General features: G+C 45.0%; 1 protein-coding gene across 3 annotated transcripts in view; it reads right to left on the reverse strand.

Annotated features, from left to right (window-relative positions):
• LOC136783236 (protein O-mannosyl-transferase Tmtc2-like) overlaps window positions 1-24921 on the reverse strand; it is a 148237-nt gene that overhangs the window by 79878 nt on the left and 43438 nt on the right. The window contains exon 1 of one of the 3 annotated variants that reach the window (XM_066743204.1): window positions 11084-11134. The exons of the other annotated variants lie outside the window; for them this stretch is intronic. The gene's annotated coding sequence lies outside the window, so the exon portion shown is untranslated. Of the gene's footprint in view, window positions 1-11083; window positions 11135-24921 lie in introns of those variants that run through there. 3 annotated transcript variants of the gene reach the window in all.

Below are 24921 nucleotides of genomic sequence, written 5' to 3' on the forward strand. Positions count from 1 at the left end.
AAAAGAGCGAATGTGAGAGAGAGTGAGAGGGAGTGGGTGGAAAAAAGAGAAACGAGGAGAAAGACGAAGAAAAAGTGGGAAAAGTAGTGGTGTTCGTGGAAGATGCGGTAAATGTGGTTGAAATGGGCGGTGTTAGGGTGGGGGGAGAAAGGATGGGGGGGGGGGGGGTGAGAAGAGGAAGGAGAGCTACTCGCTCTTTTCACTCGTCGATTACCCGCGAAAAAGGGCAAGCGCAGGCGAAATAAGAAAAATTCCAATTAAACTTTCGTTAAAGTTAAATAAAGTCATTCGTGCACTTCCATCTTGTTCAGGGAGGAATTACCAATGGCGCGAGCGAGCGTCGTGACGCCTGTGAGTAGCGCGATGGCGGGAGACCCGAATCGCCCGGCAAAGTTCGCTCAGCTTCAACTTCCGGCATCGATGGAAAACGTAATTCCAGAGCTTTCGTGGCCTTATAATAAAATTCATCGCTCCGTTGGAATCGGCACCGATCGACGCTTTCCTTTCCTTCGATGCGCGAAAAACTTTCAGTTCCCGCGGGCCCAATCCCCCCCCCCCCCCCCTCTCCCTCTCCTTCCTATACTTCTTTCCTCTTTAGCCCTACCACCACCCCTCCCGAAAACGATCGATTCGATCCCGGGGGATCTCGTTATTCCGATCGCGGTTCGCCCGTATTCTGCACTGCTGCGAAATGCTGCCTCTAATGTTATTAAATAAAAACTGTATTGATCATCGCCAAAAAGATTGAACGTTAAACCATTTTCAACAATGAGAATGACGAGTTGGCAAATCTAAGTGTGTGTATTTATATTTGCATGACAAGTTTAATACCTATTGTTCCTATGTAAAACTGTGAAACTCTTTGGCATGATTTGATCGAAACCATCGGAGCAATGAAATTATTTAGAATTCATCATTGATCGAATTACCAATCGTTATATTTATGTTTCATTTTTCGAACGAAGCTTTGCAAATGCTATGTGTGTTTGTACGTTGTGCGTCATTGAAAATTGGGTGCAGGTTTGTAGATCGAAGTGAGGTTAGGGATAGAATGAGGGGCTAGTGAAATGATACTTCTGGCGGCAATGTTGAAAGGTTTTAGCCTTTGATCCCTCCGCAACTTGAATGGGATTGGTGAATAATTATGATCGATCGCAATAAAAGGGTACCAGTGAAATGTCTGCTGAAGATTCCTCGGAGCTCTCGTTTTATGGCGGAGAAGGTAATTCCAATTTTATAATAGGATTCATAGCCCAGGCTCGTTGAATAAGTCTGTGGAGTTGCTGGAGCAGCCATTCTACGTTTTTCCCCGCACGGAAAAAAAGTTTCCCGTCCCGCGGGTGCCATTCACGTACGCCCGATCGACGTCGTCCCACGGGATCTCGTTATTCCGATCACGGGAGGATTTCGCTCGCTCGCGGCCCGCGAGAAAATCTTTTACGACCCCCCCGATGCCCGCGTAATGTCCCTCACGAATATTTCTACTCTCACCCCTCCCTACTCTATATATACCAAGTACCCCCAAAAAGTGCCAATTAATCATTCGCAAACTCCCCTCGAAATAAGGCTCATCGAGCAAACTACACTTTTTTGATGCATCTACAGCTTTCGCGTAGTTTTCAAGCTGCATAAAGCGTGAGTCGACTTTTGCTAATTAAAAACAAAAAAAAAACACTTGTACGAACGACAATTGGGCCCATGGTGAAAGATTCGAGAGACGTTAAAAAAAAATCCTTTGAAAGCATAGATTTTAGAAATTTTTATTTATCCTCGTTTGCGCAACAACAATTTTTTCCAAGTTTTAGTCAAACTTTAGGGATAAAAATATTCGTGAGTAAAAGGGAAAAGGGGATAAGGGACGGTGCATAAAATCGCGTACATTCTTCTTAGCCGCGTTTTGACTTCTAAGTATAACATTATATTGCGTCGTTAGAAGGAACGTAGAGCGTATAAGTTACGACTGTGGAAACGGTGCGATGGGGATCCGCTTCTTTTTTTTATCGCGTTTATCATTTACAGTCACGGCTTCTTGAAAAATAATTGGAGCCGCGTTGGCATTAAGTCTCCGCGCTCCATGAATATTCCAGATGTTCCGTTTTCGCTTTTTTTTTTAATCAATCCTCCGAGTCCTTTTAGAGCCGATACTGTCCGGTCGTGCTTCTCATAAATCCCCCTCCCCTCCCCTCTTTCTCCCAATAAATCTCGTTTTCAAACTTTTCCCTTTCGACAATAATCGACAAAAATGACCATCGCTTCGAGCCTTTCTTCTCCTTTGAAGATTTTCTATTTTATCCCTGTAACATATATATATATATATATGTATAAGACGATTCGATTCCATCTCTCTTTCCTTCCACAGTATAAAATAAGAAAAACACATAGAGAGCGAGAGACTGCGAGATAGAGCAATTTGTCGTGCTTGGTTGGAGAAAAAAAAGGAGGAATAGTGTTGAGAAAAAGGTGCGTAAGTATAAAATGAAATAAATGAGGATGAAAGAAAAGTTCGGAGCGTTAAACGAGCAGTTTGTAGCAGCGGTTGATAAATCATTCGATTAGGACAATGATAAGTTGGTTTATAATGAAGGTGGTGTTAAAATCGATTCACCGAGGGAAGGTCGTTCCACGGTCGGAGGATGGGGCAGAGTTTGTAACGTTTCAAAGCAAACTTATTGCATTCGCATAATAGCCGCGGGAGTGGTAACTTTCAAAGGCAGAACAAGCCGTGGAGTCCGGCTATTCTTAAGTCTGAAAACGCGCGCGATTAATCACTTTTAGCAGCTTCAAAAGGCCTCCAGCCACCGCTGGCACAATGAAGCCGCAGGAGTGGGAGGGGAAGGGGGAGGGGCTGGGGCTGGGGTGGTGGTGATGGTGGCTGCCTAGCCTTGAATCACTTAATCCACAGGAAAATGAGCGGCCCACTAAAATTGATCCCGCGGCAAAATGTTACCAAGTTCTTCGCTCAAAGTTTCCGGCAATTCAAAGTTGTTTGCATTATGAGAGGCAGGAATCACTAGGATGATGGGGTGTTGGAGGGTGGGTTGGGGGATGGACAGGAAGAATGGGTATATAGATTGAGGGGGGGGGAGGAGGAGGAGGAAGAGGAGGTGGTGGAGAATATTTGCTATTCCGCGCTATTCTTGGGTGTGAACTGGCTGATATTCCGGGTGCACATAATCCTATTGGATGCAAGGCCGAGTCACATGGACCACAATGCCGTGCTTCGATCGTGGGTTGCATCGAGGAAACTGTGGCGCGGAAGGATAGACGGGCCTGCGGCCCTACGTCCCTAACTATAAATAGTGTAGCTATATATATATGTAGACTATACATACATATATATATATATATATATATATATAGAAGCATGTAACCGGCTGCAGCAGGAAATTCCTCCCAACTCGAATAGTTTGAATAGCTCTGCCATCCGGTTCCCCTCGACAGCGCTTTACACTGAGCTTTGTCCCACCTTCTCCAGCTTCCGTTTTATCAGGCTTCATTCGATCAATCCCTCTCTCTCTCTCTCTCTCTGTCTCTGTCTCTCCCTCCCTCCCTTTCATGTTTTTCCATTATTCTACCTCAAGGTTCTCTCCTTCCACGTAGACTATTATGGCTATCAAATCCCATTCCCCCAATCATATCGACCAAAAGATACAAATAATCCTTTGAGAAATATCCCACTTGTTTATTTGGAAAGAATTTGAAGACCCTCGGCAAAAGCACTTCCCTCACCTCCCTTCTTTCCTTCCTTTCCCTCGTATCCACGAGCTTTTCATTATCTCCGTGCTCCAACGAAGAGCTTCTTTATTATTTATTCAAAAGTGCATCCATTTTTTAAAAAAGTACCACCACTCGTACTTACCAAAGCCACTTAGGTATAACAGTTGACACTTTGACTTTGCCCTCTCTTGTTACTTTTTTGCATGTCAGAGTGTTTGAGAAATTCTAATATATTTTCAACGTATAATAACCGCTTGGTGTATATACGTATATAGTGATATTTTAAGAAAACTGGTACTTTACTATTCAGATCATTTTTACTCTTAAGCCTTTGATCCCTAGTTTTAGCATTCTATTCTTCAAACAGTGAAAATCCACCTTGTCCAATATTCTCCTGCGTAAGAGTTTTAGCATTTTTTTTTTATGTAACAAGACCGTTCTTTATCGCGAATCTCGCAGGTATATCGGGAAAAATTGATTAAAGATTATAAATTCAAAATACGGCTGTTACGTAATTTTTAGGGGTGGATGTAAAAATGAATAATCAAAGACTGGGATTGGAGAGGGTCCGCAGAGATTTCATGAATGAATTGTGAGGGAATCCCAACTGCCGCAGACGAGTTCTTTTGATGCATGATTCAGGCTATAGCTGATTGAGTCGAAACTTTTGAACATTCTTAAAACTGCAACTCCCTTCGCTTCTGGAAAGTTGCTAAAGAATTCTGCTAGGTACCATTAATTGCGAAAATCGATCGATAACGTACATACAATTATTCCGCTTCGTTAACCGGCTACAGGCATCGCGAGAGATAATTTCGTAATATCTACTGCCTTGCGCCAATATTCTTGAAAATGTCCTACAAAGTAGCGTGTGCTGTACTCAATTATCTTCCTCGTCTCCCTTTTTTCTTCCTACTTACTAGAAAATTCATATAAAATTTTAAGCCCCCAATAAACAGCAGCGAGCAACACCGGCAAAATATCTTGAAAGAGTGTAAAAGCTTCCTTGAAAACTTGGCGGGCAAAATAAAATCAGAGATCGGCAACTTTACGATAAAAATTATTACCCTGCTATTTTATATGACGCAATCTTTTATTACCTATCGTTTCTCCAAAACTTTGACCTTTTAATGTATTTACATTGCAGTTTTTACCTGAAATAATAAACCCGATGAATCTTTGAGAATCCAAGTATAGTGTACGTTTTATAATACGAAGGACACGATCCGGAAGCGTGTCATGACGATCGCGCGCGAAGACGACAATAATTTTCCCCTCTCATATATCCGTCTCATCGTATCGATATTATGCACGTTTTTCGAGGGTTTGGCATTGAAAATACAAGTGGTCGCTTGTCCTTTTGGGCTTCAAAGGATTTTCGAGTGCACACCGCAAAAGTAGTTCGGCCTCGCGTAGGGGTTCCTATCAATCGAGCTACTTTTAAGACTTCGATTCAACTTAAGTAGAAGTCGATTGCACTCGTAAGAGTCATTTTTCAAAGAAGCTCGGCAAATTGAACGAAATGTCTTCTGAGCCGGCGATAGAGTTGAAGTAGGATTAGCATAAATCCCTTTATATCGATAGCAGTTGGATTGGCGTTGTCGGATGGAAAACTAAACCTGTCCGAGACGTTCGGATAAAGCAAGGGCACGTGGCTGAAATAAAGTAACAACTCGACAACTGGCTTGTTGACTCGATTTGGTCAGTCCTACATATATATATATATATATATATATATGTACGTCAATGTAGATGTAACAGCGAATCACTATACAAATATCTAGAAAAAATGCATAATTCTCAAAAATTAAAATAAATCTCCATTGAGAGTATATTCAGTTATTCTCGGATGACCTCTGCATATTCTGTATATTCGATAAAAGTTTATCACTGATTCCGCCATAGTCGAATCGTTTACCGTTTTTTTATATCGAATCAGCAGAGGATTTCACGTGGAGTGTACAAGAGATCGGTGAGCGAGGCGTCTATTCTTCGTCGTTTTCGACCCGATCGAGACTCCACACGCGTCGATTGTGACGTTGAGAAACGCTCGATTCGATCCTTGGCACAGGAGAGGCCATCGGGGTTGCATTTCCAATCGATTCCCAGGAACGTCTTGCAAATCATACCCCTTTTCGAATCACAGACGTCACGAGCAACTACTACCCTCCACCCCCCCCCCCCCCCCCTCGAGTCAGAATCCTTCCGCTGCCAGGATAATCGATGCCTCGCCTCGCGCAACGCGATCTCCCAGGACAGGATGGATAGATACTGCGACGCGTGGTACGAAATTCAACGAGTTTTCCCCCGACTGGTTTATTATTCTCTTAAGAAATACTCTTCGTCGAAAGCCTTATTTATATACACGAGGAAACATGGAAAAGCTTCGGAGAGGCATCTGATTGAACAGAGGTGTTGCAATTGCAATGGTTATATTATTGCGCACTATAGAAATAAAGCTTATTATTCATTATGGCATATCCGGTGTAAATCGAGTTGAATTATTTTGAAGGATTCCTTTCTATTTTGTCAATGTATATATTTGCTCGAAGGAAAGAGGGAGACACAATGCGATTGAGATAAAAAGAGGACAATAGGCGAGTAAAAGTGCAGTCGTGGGATGCAATCCCATCGGAATCATCCTGGATGAAAAGCGAGCGTCGAATAAATCGGACGAGTCTCGTTTCCTTCTAGCCATCAGCATCGAGATCCTTAAATTGCGATCGGATCTTTCGGGAGTGGGTATCGCATATGATTGCTCAAAGCTACTCTACCACTTTACCACCCCCCCCCCTCAACCCCTTCCCACTTTCCACAGCCCGCGAGGATCCGCTTAATACCCGCCGATCCTCGACTCGCTTCCATCCCTCAGGCGTCTCAGCGAAAAGAGCTACTGAAAAGTGCTGCAGAATGCAGAACTCGAGCAGCGATCAGATCCACTCTTAAATCGATGAGTAGGATTACGCTTTTGTACTTCTGAATATTTCCAGAACGACCGGCTCCTGCTCCCTCACACCCCTTCCACCCCTTCTGCCCCTGCCTATTCGTCTCGGTGGAACAAGCAAACCGAGGGAATTCATCACAATTCCAATGAGAAATTACCAAAAGTCTTATTTGTACACTTCCCTGCTATTTCCTCGTGATATATAGAACGATCGATGGATAATTATTGCACAGTCACTATATATATATATATATATATATACTGCTTATTACAGATGGAGTTGTAATATTATTTTCGAGTGTAGAAGAGACCATTTTTTACATAGACTTTTCACAGGAAATTTCGCACGTTTTTTAATATCCCGAGAGAGGATCCTTCGGTAGGCCACGAGGTATTGTTAAATGAGATCCGACGCCGATTTCACCAACTTTCATTTGAGATTCTACTTTAGATAGAACGTTGAATTTGAGAATGAGGGAACCGAAGATGATGAGGCAGGAAGTTATAGGGGGTATAAAGTTGGAAAATATCAAAGTTACCTTGGATACTAATCAACTTGACGAGGCCAGACTATCCGTTGGAGAGCCGATGGCAAAAATTGCCAGGAAGATTGTTACTGCGAAAATGTTATTACAAAGCATATACATGATGACAGGGCTGTCTTTGGTGCTGGAAAATATAGCAAGTGCGAGAGTGGTTCCTTCGATCCTTTAATAAAAATTGCCAATTATAGAGAGAAAAATATACTGTACTACGGTACACGTATAGTACATGGCCTACGATGTACGGGCTATACACGATCATACATATTTATAGCCGGGAGAAGAAGGGAGAATATTCGAAACGCGTAAAGCCAAAGGGCGGAGTCAAAGGGCCTGTGTGGAGGGTTGGGGGGAAAAAACGTCGAGCAAAAGGGAAAAGAATCTCGGTGGAATTCCATAGGGGTCCCATAGGGGAGGGGGGTGGGGGAGAGACCCGGAGGAGGAAACTGCTTGAAAACTCCGGAGAGACACGAGCCCCGAGTACAAATCTCATTCGGAGTAATCGAGAGTTTCTAATGACAGTTATTCGTCGAAGGAGATGGGGGTGCAGGGCAGGGGCGGTGCGGTGGGTGGTACCAGGGGACGCGAGGGTGAAATGGCAAATCAGGGAGAAAAAAAATGGTATGTAAGAGTCGAGGCAGAAGCGGTCTGGACCAACTCCGAGAATACTGGGTGGGTTAAAGATAAACAAAGAGAGAAACTTAGCGAGAGGTTCCTGGATGATGCTGGAGATTCTCAATCTTACCAGAGACTCCGCGGGTTTTGTGTACATAGCGCACACTTCGCCCCTGCACGGATCTAACCCCGCGTGTATATACAAGTAAGTGTGCGAGTGTGTGCAGACGGAAGGAGGTAGAGGGAGGGAGAGGGACGCGGATCAAGTTGATGAAATGAAACGAGGAGTCGGATGGTGGTAGAGTAAGGGAGGTTGGGTTGATCGCCGGGGAAAATAAGGAGCTGGGAATAGGGCCGCCTGAGGCGCACAGATAAGATTCATGCCTCGAAGTTGGAGGCATCGCGAAGGCCTAAGTCTGCTGAAAAATCCGTCCAAGAGTATTCTCTTTACGATATTGCCGTGGCTTTGATGGTGCCAGTGGCGGTGTCAAAGGTTAAAGCTGCCAATGCTGCTCTACTGCTGGTGGTGTGGTGGTGGAGGTGGTCTTGGGAACCGATTGATGCGCCAGTCAGTCGACCGTCGCTGTGGCTCCTATATTCCCGAGTCAATGGAGAGTTAAACCCGAGTTACGAGGTAGCCCCAAAGCCAGAGGGCTGCTCCCCTGCGATTTCGATGACGGCGTGTACCCATCTGTAATATCGATGCTGACGCTATATGGCCTCTTCTAATAATGATCACCAGAAGAAGCGTCTAATCGTTGTTGCTCGTATATCCGTTCTGCCCCCGTTATTAGATTTAATATATCGTATAATTATAACCCAATCAACCTTGATTACCATAATCACTCATCGTCCTCCGTATTCACACATATCAGTGGAAATGTAGAGCAACCGTGGAATAAAAATTGTTGCTTCGACGTTTTTCTTTATTCGATCAAGATTTACGAGCCTCCGTCCCGCTGTATTCCGCTTGGAGCGGCGCGACCTTGACGGTCTTCCTCTTCCCGAAGGATTTATTCGTAGGTCAAGTTAAAGGGCATCGTGTATATATGTACAGTTGGCGCTTTTGACGAGGGTCCGAGAGGAAAAAGTAACGTTTGTGGCGCGCGAAATTGTTTATCGGCTTCTCCGGGGATTTTGGAAACGCTTTATCTTCCTCGTGCAGGAAGACTCGACGCTGCTGTCGTTATCACCCCGGAGGACTCATCTCGCCTGGCATAACGGCGCAAATAGGCCCGAAAGCCGGGCTCTCCTCGCGTCATCGCCAGATCGTTCCCTTCGATCACTCAAAATCGAAGCAACCCGTGTTCCCTCCTCGTCATCGATCGGGACAGACGCATTTAAAAAGGGGAAAAATGAGCGAGGCCGAATTTCCGGTACAGCGAGTATCGTTATAACAAAAAGGGCTGCATACATCAGTGCCAGATCCAGCGGGGCTGGCTTTAATGCCCGTTGTAGCTTGATAAGAGCAAAAACGAGATAAGAATGGAGCGTAATACTGGATCGAACCTTGATGTTCCATTCGCGTTACTCTCTCTCTCTCTCTCTCCTTTGCTGTGTGTGTGTGTGTGTGCGTTGTACCTACCGACCAAATTAGTCGAATCGATGAAAGAACATATATCGCCTTATCAAGTTCAATTATCTTAGCAATGGCTCCGCTATCATCCACTATCCACGATGATTTATCGAAGAAAATAAACGTTGACGATACGAATCTCATGGACGAGACTATTTCGTTCGTTGCAACGCTGGATCGTAATTCATATCGCAATGGGACTAATCAGCCGTTACATTGAAAATTTTAAATTATCTATATTTCTTCGTTTTATCAGCCACGCTCTATCGCTCTTCGATACTTGGAATTTGGTTTCGTTTGATTCGCAAGCTCTCCGTGGCAAAAATCAAACGACAATTAAAAATTGCAGTCCAATATTTGAACAGCTTTGGAGTACGAGACGCAAGAATGAAACACACATTCGTGAAATATTATTATTATACAATAAACATGTTAAAGATTACTCTACAATGGATGCCGAAGAAAATACACCGAATTCTCGAGAATCAAAGGATCGATTGATTACAGGTGTTGGCGAAGGGTGTATAGTTATCGCCTGTTTACCTGTCGGACAAACGGATATTCGATTTCATGAATGAAATCATGGAACATCCGAGTCGCTATACGCTCGTCAGGAAGATTGATGGAAGAGCAGCAGGGTTCTCCTCGAGCAAACTGGCGGACGCGATACTTTGCGAATTTTCCAGCAACCTTTCTATATCCCAGCTGCTATACGAGCGCGCGATTCTTCGACGGCCAGTAGTATACTTTCCTGTCGGAGCGATGATCGTCCGTTATATCACGCGTTACGTATACGGAAATCGATCGTGTCGAGCGGCTCGCGTGTCGCGCTTCACCCCTCCCTCCCTTAACAAGATAAATATTTACCGTAAAACGTCGGGCAGCGCTAAGCGCCAGTAATTTCTGGCACAGCAAAAACACTTTCGGCCATAACGCTCGGGTGCGTCTGTGCAAATAATGATTTGCATCCCGTCGGAGGACGCAGCGATGCGCTCCGGGCATTTTTGGCGGATAGAGCGAAATATATAGTGAGTAATTTCAAACTTATGGCTCGAGGCGTGTTAATAAAATGAATTTAATTGGCAGCAGGCGCGAGCAACGATCGCTATCGATTCGACCCATAAGTGTTTCTGGACGCGACACGGCCATTTTCCACAGGACCCAGTGATTTATAGCGCGATCGTTCTGATTACGCTTCGCGTTCTTTGTTTATATTTATTTTAGTATCGTATTGTTCTTTTTTATGTTTTTTTTTTGTTCGTTCCGTGGCAGCTTTTGTTAGCTCGACGGTGGAGGGTGCATCCGATCGGAGTATATATATATATACGGACAGGGCGGGTGGTACTTGGTGCAGCACGGTGGACGAGCCAGAGGATGGTTCGGCCGCAAATTGAGCGAAATTGGGTACGAGTCGTCTCCCAGCGCAGGGACGCTGAATAATAACGTAGAGACGCGCCACGTACGCTCACCCGTACCCCCCTCCCCGCCGCTATCGTTAACAATCACGCCCGGACGCTTTGCAAACAAACTGGACTATTAAAACTATGGACGGCATTAGCCCAGCCGTTTTAGTCTGGAAAGCCCCAATTATCATGATACACCCTCATCCGTGAATTTTCGATTGAGCTAACTTTAGATTTCGTCCCATAATAACTTAACTTCTGGTTATACGGCTTAAAATTATATTACCAGGCGCACCAGTACACCTCTCGCGGTCATCCTTTCTCCATTCACCGCTTCTGTGCTTCTCCTATATATGTACGTACCTGAAAGCAAAAAGTACAATAATGAGCGATTGCTAAATGCTTGTATTATAATTTATGGCAAATTAATTTTAGCGTGCAGGAGCCGCGCGTGATTGGAGTAAATTCTTTCGAGTGGTTTTCTCGTGGTACACGGTTAAATCGCAATTAACACGGACGTCTCTCGAAGGGTAATGCGGTCGAGGCTGCAGTACAGCGACAGCCACGCACCCAGAATACGATCAAGGGACGCCCGAAACGAGCCTTTGTCGTCTTAATGAAACGTCACCGTCGTTCACCAACCGGTACTCCTCTGGGATATTCGCTCCGACTGCATTCTGACCATTTCGGAACGATCGATATTCGACCAATGACAAGCATGGACTCCGATTCGACCAACTTATCGATCTCGAATAGTTAAGCCAAAGTTGAAACCTCCGTTTCATCCGCATTAACCGGATTTCGAATAAAAATTCATTATACGACATATATATATATATATATATAGAACAGCTAGCAGGGAAAATCTCAGGTTTTCTCTCTTGCGATTTTTCAATAATTTTCGTACGTCTCGAGTGAGTTTGAGCGCGACGAAAGGGCTTGGAATAATTTAACGCTATATATATATATATATATATATATATATAATAAAAAAAGCTGTATGAGAGTATGGTAGAGCAAAGGATGCATATATATAAATGTATACACGCACACACACACAAGGCAACGAGTGTTCGATGGCTTGGATAAGGGTGGACGCGATGATCTTGAGATTGATCGGAAAGCGTAGAGAAAAATTGGGCCGTCGACGTGACGGCGTGAAGAATATGACACCACGCGCGGCCGTAAAGGGGCCAAAGGGGCCGAAGGGGGAGCCTGGAGCGGGCGAAATGAAAGGGAGAGCCAGGGTGGCTGCCAACACCCCCACTCCCTACCCTCCCCCAACACACCACTTCATTCTCTTTTATTTCTCGCCGAAGATTAATAACACTATGGCGCGCCTCGCATAAAACTCCCTTTAATCTGCTGCAACGAGATGTTGCACGAACACGAATGCACCCGACACAGCATCGCCTCCGCCACATTTTTGGCAATTTACCGTTTTTCAATGCCCCTCTAGCTCCCACGCGCGCTCGTATACGCCAGCGCACAAATCATAACGTGCGGCCGTTTCAAAAAAATTCCCTGCAAAAACTGACGAAAAAATAAAGGCGTAAATTGGCGAACCGGGCGTTCGTCGAAGGGAACGTTTCAACGCGGAATTCGCGAAAAATTTAATGCGCGATATTGCGAGGAGGGATTAAAAAATGGTAGAGAAGGGGGGGGGGGAGTAGAAAATCGAGAAATAATATATAAGCATCGCGAAGAAGCGCGTGTCTCAATATATATATGTATATAGTTGTAACGGAGAACGACTCTGGCAGTGGTTTTTTCGTGACTGGCGCGTCCTGGCGCGAGCGAGCGTTGCTTTTTTTTTGCCCCAGCAGCAGAGCGCTGCGTTTTTTCTTCCCGAGACTTACACGCCGCCGGCGTGTCGGGGATACGTCTCGACTTTGAAAAGCCCCGCGTTCGCTTCTTTCAATGGATACTTTCTCGACGTATACGCGTATAATATATCATTCTCTTTTTGCTGCGAGCATCCCTTTTGTTGGCGGCCCATATAGGCAGGACCAGAAAATGCTTTAGCCCGTGCGCGAGCTCGGATCCACAAACAGCTGGCGATAAAAGTCTTTTTTCTTCGCTGCTTCGTACACGCGCGCGCGAATTCCGCAGCGATGGCGAAATCTCGAAATAGACACGAGTCGAGAGAAAGCAGGCCAAGACTCCGACTATAGGTCAAACTTTATCGATCATTTTCCCCTTTCCCACCATTTATTCAATATTTTTGTTGCTAATAATCGATTTAGCGGTGCACGAGGTTATGGGAATTTTCTATAATTAAATCTCTTCAAGGACAAACGCGTCACTCGTCTCTTTCTTCTTCATAAACTTGTCACGTGTTGTTTTTCTTCGCTCCTCTTGCATATTAGAACGATTTATGTCTATGCGATTGACTCTTCGGTGAATTTTCACACTTTTATCTCAATTTTCTATTTTGAACGATACGCGGGGCTGTATGGAAAGGTTTTGGCAATTGAGTCTGTTCGAGGAGGAACTATAGCCCTATGTTTCTCGTTAAAGTAACTATAATGTGTGATTTCTGATGCGTTGTTCTTGCGTCACTACAGTATACGACTAACGTGGATTATTGACCTTCCGAAGAATCTTCGCACTTTCACCCGAATTTATTATTTAACTAAATGAACGCATCACTGAGATTGTTGAATAGTTATAAATCTGTCGGAGGAAGAGCGCCAGTTTTCTCTTTTTTCTCTCTTAAAACTCGAGGAGCGTATGCTTTCCGCGTTCTTCTTACGCCGCAGCACGACTAAATTTTAAGCCGCAATGTACATATATATAGATATTTTTTTTATTCGAGTCAGAAGCAGAGAGGAAAGGTAGGACGAGGTAATACAGGGAGGGAGAGAGAGAGAGAGAGAGAGAGAGAGAGAGAGAGAGAGAGAGAGAGAGAGAGAGAGAGTTAAAAGGAAAGGAAGCGCGCGCGGGAATTTTTCGTGCATCTGAAATTTGGGGCATTCGCTCAGCGTAATGCGGTGGCTGGATGGATAATTTTGTTCCCTCGTGTGTTTTTCGATCTCTTGGGGAAATTTGCGAATAAAAATTCCAAGGAGCTCATGGAAATCGGATCGCGTTCTTTCGCGAGAATGTTCCTCGCGGGTCGTTGCTGAAAGGTGCACGGTTATCGGAACGACGAGGACTGCGAATGGAGATGCTTCCGGTAATGGCACCCTCCGGGACACGACTGGCAATCGTTACGCCAGTATTTACAGTACGGACGATTCAACTGCGGATCGTAATCGTCAATGTTTACCTACCCCGGCCAGAAACCGCTTAAAAGCAGCCGCAACGCCATCAGCTACACCGGTAAAAACCACGCGGAGCGCCAATGATCACTCTAAATACTCCCAATGAAATTAATTGTTCCTCCAAATCCTCGACATCCTATTTACCTCGCGCACGCAACAATTTCGCTCCCGTAAAACAGAGAAGAAGCCATACGAAGCTGCAGATTTCCCCTGGAATTAAATTACGAGTTTTACCTCGTTTGCACTAATGCACTTTCTCCCAACGAGACAATTAAAACGATCATAAAAATATTCGCTAACAAATATTGCTGAAAATGCTGTACGTTTGCTGTTCTAATAATAGAATATAGTGTACTTGTATGTGTTAGCATATATATATATATGTATAGCTGATCGATTCGCGAGGCAAGCTGCTTCGCAGCGACTATATGTTGACTTTTTTCCAACTGTTTATGTGCAAAAGATAACGAAACGCGAGAGAAAATACAGATCGATTTCGTCGAGACACGCGAGCCTATCGAAACCGTGAAACTTCTTGTCTTTTGGTTCGCGCTTGGAGTCACGGAGGTGCCGGGCTCGATACGATCTCGTGTCAAGCCAATCGCGTTTCGATGCAATGGAAAGACGTCTCGCTCGTAACGAGGCAAGCGAATGTCGCTTGCATTTTTCATGTAAATTATCCACACAGCCGTTTCCACCTGCCTCTATTATTTTGACGTACGGGTCAATTTTTGTCAAGATTAAATCCAAATTAATCCTTCGCAGTGAATTTATTTAACTATAAATAAAACCTCTTACAAGATAAATTATTATCGCCGCGCGATTAATTTATGACGCAAGGAATTCGATTCGATATATATATGCATTATATATGAATTATAGGGCTATTATTGCGTTACTTTGCTGTGAAAATTCGCGATATAGATGTATACAGTTATATATAGTAGCTGTAGTATAGAACAGCTTACGTAAGAGTGTAGTTAGAGCGGAGCTTGGGAAATGGGAGACAACGTTTTATGCCTTACGCAAACTCGACTCGACCGATTAGCACTCTCCTTCCCGTTCCACACTTTCCACTCCTTCCATTACTTTCCAACACACTCCCCCGACTAGCACCCCTCCCCCATTAGCTTGTCACGCACCTGCAGTCGCGCACCTGTCCGCACTTTCGCTATACCTTGGCTCGGACTAAAATTCAATGCCGAGCTTTAGTGCCCCCCTCGTGACCAACCGACGATACTCGCTGCCCAGTTATCCATTTACCAAACCAGATCCAGGATCGTTAACCCCGATTTTCCCACATTAACTTTAACGCTACATCGCACACAGCTCCTTCTCCTATATATATAGATAGATAGATACTTGCAAAGTAGTGATTTACGTTTAGTTTGGAGAATACCAAACAGCCATTAATTTGTTTACGAGCTTTCAACGGTCAATTTCCTAATTAAAAGGATCATGACGCGCATATCAAGGATAACACTGGCCAACGAACAAAGTTGTCTTCTTCAGGGAACAATATTCCGACAACCTCACGACCAAGGACACCCTCTCTTCCCCTTCTCCTTCTATCCCATATATATATATATATTTATCATTTTAGACAGCCTGGGTAATCCCCCGAAAAACACAGCGCGAGGACTCGGAAAACTTTGCTATTCGCGCAGAACGCACTCTCGAAACGAGTTTGCTTTCGGCATATATAAGCTAAAAAAATAGCAAGTTCTCCGGTTGCCCTGGAAGCGTCTAATTCCGTGTAATCGCGCGAGTCTGAAGAAAATGGCTGGCGTTCGTATTATTAAAAATTGCGACCACGCGAAGTCGGCAAATCGTGTGTGAGTTTATCTCTGTTTCTCGAGAGGGTGTAACATGGAAATTCTTGAAACGTGTGAACTCGCCATCGCGTGAGCAAGATTCGTTCGTTATAGCTGCCGGTGGTCACCTCGCGCGCGACTTTTTATTTCCACTCGAAGCCCGAGAATCCACCGGATTTTTCTTGCACTCTCTCCCTGCACCCCCTGAGAGAGAGAGAGAGAGAGTGAGAGCAAGACTCGAATAATCTACCAAATAGATCTCGCCTTTATTAGCGAATGTTGGAGAACCGATACGAATGTTTTCCTCGCGTATATAAATTACATGAGAAAACAAAAATAATAGCCATTGCAACGATTCTGTATTAAATTACACGAGTCTGCACTAATATTACTTAGCCCCACCGGGCAAAGTCTCTCGTACTAAAAACGTCGTAAAAACCTATAAGCGAGTTTCTCTTTCCCCCCGAGCGTCTGCTGTATAATGGGAGAAGAATTAATTTTTAACTCAGGGTTTTTCCACGGTAAATAAGATAAATATTTTCCAGCTAGATGTGTATTCTTGCTTCGATGTGTGAGATTGTTCGAGTTGACCGAGATAGTTTTGCTAGCGTCAGATAGAGAGAGAGAGAGAGAGAGAGAGAGAGAGAGAGAGAGAGAGTTTATCGGAAAGTATATACAGAGAGTCGTCGGTGTACAGTCGACTTACGGCACTTGCAAAGTTATTCGTCGAGGCTGCCTCGGCGGAAGATAAGGTCGCTGTGCGATGGAGTTCCGGTGGGTATAGGCGACTGTGTGTGCATGTATACGCTTATACTAGTTTGTACTTGTGTATAAGGAGAGGGGGGAGAAGGCCACGCGCAACGCGCTTCCACCCTAGCTGATCGTACAAAGCGCATCCTGCTCGTAGTAGGTTTCGCGACGAGGAGAAGCCATTTCCTTGGAAAAGTGAGATCCATTTCGCGCTCCTCTCCGACTTCTTACGACTGAGCGTGCATATTTTCACCTTCCAATCCCTTGCGCGCGCCTACGTCTCTCCACTATCCTCCTCGCAATGTGTATGTGTGTGTAGAAGCGCGTCAAGGGGAGAGAGATTCGAGGCGGGAAATTCCGGTTCTCTGTTGTCCGCCACGTAATGCCTTATGCATAAAGAGCAAATTGAACCGCGAGACCTGAACGCGTAACTAGAAAACTTGCGAAAAACGGAGGCTGTCGTAATCTTTCCGGAGCCATTTTATGTCTAGTATAGGAGCAGAGCGCGTATGTGTGTTTCTCTGGCGAATACTCGTTTCGTGGTTGGAATTTCTACAGCGTTAAAACCAAACGGCCAATTGGAGCCAGTCGAGTCGAGTTACGCGACTCGCGTGCGTTTGGGAAATGGCAGGGACGAGCTTTTAAGAAGGGAGACGATATTTACTTCTTTATTTACGATGTATTAAAAACATCGGGACATTACAGCATGAATTATGCATGCCATAAACGCCGCGAGCACAAAGGAGACGCGCACGTCCAGCCGCGCCGGATTTCCAGAGAAACCCAACCCAACCCGACCCTCCCTCTTAGTCTCTCTTTCCCATCGTACGTGCCCGCCGAATATTTTTCCCCTACGCGGACAATGAAGTCACCGCGGACAAAAGGATTCGCCTCTCCTCGCCTTCCCCCACCTTTCAATACCGAACCTTATCCGCTCGGAAAAAGGGACCTCTCTTTCGTTTGTCAGGTGAGCGACATTGTTCGCTGCGCGCATATGTATTGCTCCGGCGTGCCCTCTCCACGCGGACAAATCGATCCAACCCTGCGGAAGGAAGCCCCGGACTTTGAAAAATAATTACTGCCTACCTTAATTGATCGTTATCTTTATCGCCCGACCGTAGACACGAGACCGAATCTTGTTCCTTTTGCTAAAATCATCAAAGAAGCTTCTTTCTGGAGAGTTCGTTTGTTTCGTCACTGTAAAACTCTGGCCAACAGTTTATTTCCGGTCGTTATGTTGATTTTTAATTACTGCCGGAGGATTCGCGTGTACGAATAATCGACAAGGTATATTCTTACAATTATAAACAGGAACGTCATTGATGTTACGTAAAGTAACAAATTTTTCTGCACAATTACGCGGGAAATAATGGTTCGTGCCGTTGGACCCTGCAGAATTTATTATTCGTAAACTCACGAATGATAAAAAGTTTTCCAATACAATGTAAATATAATAAGTCATATCGTTTTGTATATTTACCTACTATCAGATTAGTGTACGATAATTCAATAAAATTTATGGCAATTTTATCGCATCCATCGCATCGTTGTAACATTTTCTTAAAATTACATTTTTTGTCACCGTAACCTGATTTATCGTGCCAAGTTTACCCGTATTAACCTTCCACACATTTTTACGGTAATAATTTAAGCCAAAGACTCAGAATCGGTTTAGCCATTACACCCCCGAATGCCGAGATTTGGCGCGATAGCCACCCCTTTCCGGCCCGATCGGAGATTCGACTCCGAAGTTCGGAAAGTACAACGATGCCCCGCGGCCCGAAAGCTGCAGCCTCGCTTCGCGGTTAAATCGTTCTAATTGCGCCCAGGCGCCGATTCGCGGCTGTACCGACGCTCACCGGAAACTTGGATGATTTTCAAACGAGATCGAGCGGATAGCCAGACAAACTTTCCACTTTCGATCGAGATCTCGGAATCTGTGGGAGCGATAGTCGTATCCTCGACCAGATTCGACAAATTTAATTGGATGCGATAATAGGTCGATTTCTGATTCGTCGGTATAAAGGACCAGTCGAGTTTGCTATGGAAAAAGCTCGAGAAAGAGAGAGAGAGAGAGAGAGAGGTGGGGAGGGGGTTGGGATGAAATTCATGGGAGGATCAGTGGGACAAAGGAAGTTTCGAGGAAGACGGACGACGATAGGGACGAGGCTTCCCGTTAACTCGCGAGATTGGGAAGTTACCCGATCGTGTGATTGCGTTCTGGGTAACAGAGGAGGAAACTCCGATGACTCCCTGCAGCGATCCCCTTCGCGTCAACAAACCCGCCTTCCGATCCCATCGAATCCCCCACTATACGACTCTGGAGACGCTGTCCTAATCCTCCCAAACCCCCCCCCCCCCCTCTGCCTTCGCCCGAAACAAGAGAAAAACCGATTTATAATAATACCGGGAGAAATAAAACGTCATCTATATATGGAGCCTGTATTTCTTTATCCCGAACTGGTCAACCGGTGACAAGTTAATGCCAGCTTTATTCGCAAGAACGAGCCTGGAATGCTCCTACAAATCCGTTGCCATTGCTACATGTATATATATATATATATATATATTTATAGCACAGTGAAACCAAACACAGGGTGTAGCCAATAAGTTGCTAGAATACCAACACTGTAACGTACGGAGAAAAATAATGTTATACGATGAAAGTTAAAAGGGAAACTTGAACGATACAAGATTGGAGAAATATTTCGGTGCGAGAGAAGTTACGTGTAAGCGAAACTTCATAAATTCGGTCTGTTGGATCGAGAGTGCAGAGTCTATGTATCCATTTTCTAGGCAAAGTGGCTTTTCACCGCGTCAATACTATGGCGAGGCAGAGGAATACAATAAATCGTATGCATTGTCTGGTTTGTCAAAGAAGAAATATGGGACAATGTTCGGTAAGTTGGCAAAACTATTGTTGTAGCTATATAGAGGTATATATACATGTGTATATACAATATATATATAATTATAGATGTGGGAGGATGAACGGAATTTTCCTTCGCAGGCCTGTTTAAATCCCACTGCATGGCAGCGCAGAGCGTATGGCTACTCTTCATTGGTTTCTCGACAAATTACCCTGCAGGTCCCGGGTGCCAATGAAATCCCGAGGATTCCTCAGCGAGGCCCGCTCATGCCGACGTATTTGGCCCATTCCGATTGGATCGACCGAACGACCAGACTTAAATAACCATGTTACATTTCCGGAATATTCGATTCCACCCAAGCGAACCACACCCCTCACCCTGATACTCCTCCCCTCGAAATTCATCCCCGTACAATTTACTCAACTTAACTTTCTGATTCGTCGTCGTTCAACGAGCGAAATGAATTTCCAGCGAAATCCTCGGATCGTGTAAAAGACGAGTCGAGTCAATACTGGGATTATCCACATTTGCAGTTTTTCCCCCTTTGCCAAGTGAATAGAGGAATAGGACGGGGGGGGGGGGGGTATATATAGAAACGAATAGGAGAAGAATTGTAGAAATATATAGTCAGGGGTGGACCAATAAAGCAGCGTTCCTAAATTTTTCGGAATTAGGATTTGCATAAATCGAGGTATCGGTGTGGGATGGAGGGATGGGGTGACCCTGCCGGTGACAGGCTGCGCGGATAACTCAGGCCGAGGTAACTCGGATATCTATTCCAACGACGGGGCTTGCAGAGTGGAAGGCGCTGGAATATTCGGAAGCTGTGCACGTGGTTGCGGGATGGAGGGAGGGGGTGGGGGTTGAAAATCTAGCGAAAGAGATGATGGCATGTAGATAGGACGCTGGATGATGGAGGAAAATGAGGATGAAAGGTAGAAAGTGAGAGATGTGGTTGGTAGAGGGATGAAAGGGTGGGGGGGGGAGGGGTGGGAAAAAACGAAGGGGTGCGTGGTGGTGTGGGGATGGAAACAGGTAGAGCAGAGACCGAACAGGCCAGAGTCGGCTGCTCTAGGCATACATTATGCTAAGTCGGCCATTAGAGAGTGAAATATGTTTCGCGTGGACCAGTCAGTTACCGGGCGAACCGGCGCGGTACCGGCACCTCAGCCTAGCTGCACTGACGCCAAAGCGTTACATTACAACCTTGCCGGAGGAGTCATGCTACCTCGCAGTTATTTGCAACTCTAACGACCTCTAATTGGCTTTGCTTCTCGATTCGAGACCTTAGAAGTCCTCTCTGCAAACCTTCCCTCTTCCCCACCCACCGCCCAAACGACTCCTCAACCACCCTCCAGAGTCTTAGCATGGAAACGTCGCTCCTTTTCATTGTTTCTATATCGTTTTTAAATCGCCCCTCGATACACAAATCTTCTTATCGATTTTCTACAGCCGGGAAGTCGAGTTCCGATACGAAAGGCAATAAAGGAAATTCCGGCTCTTCGATAAGCAGACCAATTAAGTGCTCCAGTTAGAGTTGATCGCAGCGGAGACTCAGACTCTTGACGAAGCTCTTTGTCGCGGAACCGGCTTTTAGCTCGTTAACGACTAGAAACGGACACGTAAAAGCCCGAATAACGAATTAATCGCTCAAGTAGTTATAGAAGTTCAACCTGTACTACTACCACCAGCACCGTTAATTCCTCAACGTCGATTCCTCTTCTTGCAATGTCACCTTGCGCAAGAGAAAATTTCTCCTCAAAGAGGTGGTATTTCCGGTTAGATTGGATAGCGAATCTCGGGGATATAACGTCGATTAAAACTAATTACTCGAGACAGGTCGCGTGTTGGTTTATGTTGTTGGAGAACAAGAGGGGGGAGTTTTGGTCGATCGCAGTATGCTCGTTCGTTTTTGATGGGATCGTAAGGAGGGGTGGTGTAGCTGAGTCAGGTTCACCTATTAATATATCGATACGAGGACAGAGCCAGTCTATTGGACACTGCAGCTATCGCTCAATCTGTAATTAAATCGATGCACGCAATCTTCCATTCGAGCCTGAAGAACAACGCAGCGTCGAGACTCGACACCTCCTTTCATTTTGATGCTTCATTGCTCGAAGGAACGAATGGTTAGCCCTTTTTCATCAAGGTCCTCTAACTTTTGCATATATATATATATATATATAAAATTAAGATCCGTTCGCGTTTTAGGCAGACTGCGAGGGAAGTTTTGGTGATCTTTTGTGAGTCGCGTAATTTTCATAAGACGCGCCCGGGCAAGGCCGGCAGGCGGCTTCGCTGGAAAATATTTATCTTCGGCTTTGCTCGCCATTCTTCGTTGTGGGCCGGGGGTATAGGTGCTTTTGTTACCATTACTTATGTCGCGCCCGAGGTCGAGCGCTTAATATCTCATTGCCTTTATACGGAACGTCTGCTTCTGCAGGATAATAAAGCGATCCTTCTCCCTCTCCTCCAACTCCGCCTCCCTTTCTCATCCTATACCCTCCTCTCCAGACCCTGGCCACTTTTTCTCTCCTCTATTTTCGACGCTCCCATCCGAAATTGCGATTCCAAGACCGTCTTGCCCGTTTTATTACACAAATATTCAACTACGCGAAAGCCGTACGCCAGAAGGACTTTCGTTATTATTTTTTTTTTCGCCCCTTGGATCGATCCCCCAACGTCCCCCTCTGGACCCGACCGATCCACCGAGATAATAAAATCAACAACGACAAATTTCTACGGTATACGCGGTATGCAAAAATTCGATGGGGTGGAAAAACTAAATGAAATTTCAGGAGAAATATGATTTTTAGGAGAAGAAATTGAATATATAATAAAGCGTACGAAACAGGGGTATTATTAATAGTTTTTTTTTGCTACTTAAAGTCGATCGTCTGACATTTCAGCGTCCCCGTTTCAACGTTCGCGAATAATAAAGCCTCCTACCTCCACTCAGCTACTTGGCTCGTCGCAGTCTCCCTTCTCTATTTTTGGCTGCTCGTCCCGAGACTCAGACTGCTTTCACCATTATTAGTAATTCCGTCTTCCCCCTCCCCACGGCTTTCTACTCCGAGCGATGATGGCCGGAGGATTATGAAAATCCATAGTCCCTAGAAAAGAATAGGTAGGAGGGTGGTGGTTCCGAGAGGGTTGCGCTATTCGAGTTCTGCCACCGTGAGGAAACTCACGAGGGCGCAATAAATGTCGCGTTTCCTATATTACAACCCCCCCCCCCCCCTACCAAATATCGCTGACTATATAGCCGATAATTATTCCACAATGATGACCAGTTTCGCCATTGGGCACGGACACGAGACTCCCGATAGAATACTAGAGAAACATACACGTTTCAAAATTCCAAACAGATGTTTACAAAACGGAACAAAATTTGCTCCGGGCGATCAAATTGCTCGTTATTCGGGAAATATTGAAAAATAACCCGTAAATACAGTTGTTTATCGTTTACATTTAATCATTATAACATTGTACAATATATATATATATATATATATATATATATATAGAAATATAATAATATTACACAGCATAAAATTAGGAAGATTATAGAGTGACGAAAGCATGATTAGCAAATTGGCATTGGTACATCGGTGCGAGTTTAATTGCGCAATGACGTTAAATTACTGGAGGAGACAAGACCGTGTTTAGACTCTGGTGAGAAGCGTTTGTGCAATTATGAGGATGTTTATCAGTCGCAGCTATACTTGCGTGCTTTCGGCATATATTTGACAGGTGAATCTCGCGATAATCTTATCGCGGTAAATTTCGCAATTTCCAGCAAAGTTTTATCGGCGGATGTCCGTATGACGGGAACGTTGAACCAATGAGCATACGCACACGGTTGGCAAGCGAGCGATTAATCAACGGAGCTTCCGATTGTCGCGTCCATCAAGCTCGAGCGGAGCGTCGGCCGTCGCGCCGGTTCCAACGGGGCCGAAATTGACTTTTTGTTAATAATAATAATTAGCTCAATTCGGGGGGAGCAACGATGCGAGCCAGTTGAACTGGTTGGACCTATCAGCTGCCGCCATTGTTCCCGAAACTCGATAATAAACGCGCTTGACATCTGCGTCAAGCATTGTTCCGCATTAATTATCGATTGTCAGCTTTGGCTCTCGCTCGTCGGACGTATCATCGGTATCTGCATCCTCCCAGTTTGCTTTCTTATGTGTACACTGGCTATTGTCAATTTGCCCGTTATCAACGTATCGTTTGCCGATCGGACAATTAATCCTGTTAATTTCCCCCGATAAGCTTCCGAGCAACACCCTCCATTGTTATAACATAAACTCGCGCTGTACGCAAAATATATATTTGAACAAAAATATAGTTAATTATTATAACCTATATATATATATATATGTATGTATGTATGTATGTATGTAGACTAAATTCCAAGACGGGTGTAGAAAACGAAGTGAGATAATTATGTAGCAACGTTTCATATCTGTCACGTCACTGTATGTCAAAGGAGACCAATATTAGCAGCTCTTGGACGTAGCATCCTAAGGTAATGACGTGTAATTGCTAGGAACTGAGATACGCTTGAGTAGCAGCAGACTGATCAAAGGATTAATTACGACTGCGTTTCGTGGAGCGATATACTCTTGCATGCCATAATTAATGCGATGCGCCGAGTCGACGTTGCCACCTTACGTATATAATACACCTTGAAACCCCCCTATTCGCGCACGGTACGGAAGGAAATTCGCTGACGCTCCGACGCGTCCAATTTTATTGCAGGAATTAAGAAATTTCTAATCGGTTTTCGCGAGAGAAATAATAGCTGGGACGATTCTTTCGTGGCGCGAAACTTTGGCTGCTTATCCGAGCTTATCGCGCGATAATTCAAGGCGTCGCGGGGCGCAGTGTGAGAAGTGGGGAGGGGGGGGGGGTGAGAGGGGTTAGGCTGGAGTTATGCGGCAGCTCTGGACGGAATCTAAAATCGAGCTAGACCGGAGGTGAGGCGTAAGGGGCTTGTGCAAAGGGTTCTAGTTGCTATTCAGGAGAACCAACGGGACATCCATCGGAGTCTTGTCGGAGCTGCGAAAGTTTCTCCAATTAAAATGGACTCGCTGTTTACCTCTCGTTTCGCTTATCGCGGTATTCGCCAAATTGAAAAGAAAACCAATCTTTTTCCATCTGCCCTCTATATATATAGCGTTATATCCACTTGGTCGTTGGGAATTGATCCACGCTCATTTGCCCGAGTTTCCCTTATAAAAGGCGAATGGTTCACTCTCTTCAGGTGGACTCTTTTGTTTAGCATCCGGTCCGCTGTGCCAGCTCATTGGCCGTTTTCGCAACAATGCCGCCGGGGCTATAATCCACAAACGGCAGTAATACCCAGATGCACGTCACGTGGCATTATCCGATGATTAATCGTCGTTGGCTCGGTTAGCC

Source organism: Prorops nasuta, unplaced genomic scaffold (assembly GCF_024137725.1).
Source record: "Prorops nasuta isolate Cenicafe-Biocafe unplaced genomic scaffold, Cenicafe_Pnas_1.2 PNAS00033, whole genome shotgun sequence".
In the NCBI taxonomy this organism is placed as follows: domain Eukaryota; kingdom Metazoa; phylum Arthropoda; class Insecta; order Hymenoptera; family Bethylidae; genus Prorops; species Prorops nasuta.